This window comes from Penaeus monodon, chromosome 24 (genome assembly GCF_015228065.2).
Source record: "Penaeus monodon isolate SGIC_2016 chromosome 24, NSTDA_Pmon_1, whole genome shotgun sequence".
In the NCBI taxonomy this organism is placed as follows: Eukaryota; Metazoa; Arthropoda; class Malacostraca; order Decapoda; family Penaeidae; genus Penaeus; species Penaeus monodon.
In genome coordinates, this window is record NC_051409.1 from 23,003,666 (window position 1) to 23,004,653 (window position 988).

Below are 988 nucleotides of genomic sequence, written 5' to 3' on the forward strand. Positions count from 1 at the left end.
AGAGGGTGTTCAAGAAATATGTAGCAAAAATCAGGGGTTGTATTTTAGAGACGTTATTGACTACAAGTTATCAAATGACCGTAGTGCGAGCCCACAATGGTTGGCTAGTTACAGCACGTGGCAGGTTGGAGTCATAGGATTATGAATCAAACGTCTGTCATTCGCATGATATTTAGTAGCATTACAGATTTACAGCATGCATATTTTCCACGTTTACAACTCAGATGCTCAGAATTCTGGCCTCCTTCTTCATTGCATGCTGCAGCTCATCGCAGAGGTGACTCGTACACGTACCAGAGCCCCAGAATTATTTTAAATGTTTGTCACTGTTTCCTGCCCCAAGCCCCCCAATTTCAGACTTTTAATGAGGCCACATTCGTAGACCTCAAGAGGAGGGATGTCAGGTGGCCATGACGCTGGTCCACCTCGCCCGATCCATCTTCCGGGAAACAGCATCTGGGTAATCCCTTGCAATCCTAGGATAAACGGATGGAGCACCATCATGCTGGAACCACGTCCTCCGCCACATACCAATGGGCACATTCTCCAGAAGTGGTAATGTGTCCCGAAGTAAACGTCTGCATGTCTCACCAGTTAGCCACTCTGGAAGCACGCAAGGGCCAGTTACAAATTCACCAATGTTGCCTTCCCATACACTGATAGCAAACCGCACCTAATGAATTATACGAACCATTACAAGTGGGTTGTGAACAGGCCATATGTACCTGTAATGCAATGTCTACATTAAAGGCGCCACCCTTGGATAATATTGTTTCATCAGTGACCTTAACATTACCATTGTTATGTAACATTACCGACTGACGCACAACCTATAACGTATTAATTTTTGATGGTAGTTTTCAACACCGTTAGTTCATTAACTTTTTTTTCTAGCAGACCTGTCACGTGACTCCCAAACGATTGAGAGTTCACATTATGCTCATTTGATAAATTATATTCAACATTGTGTCCAGAATACACCCTATGA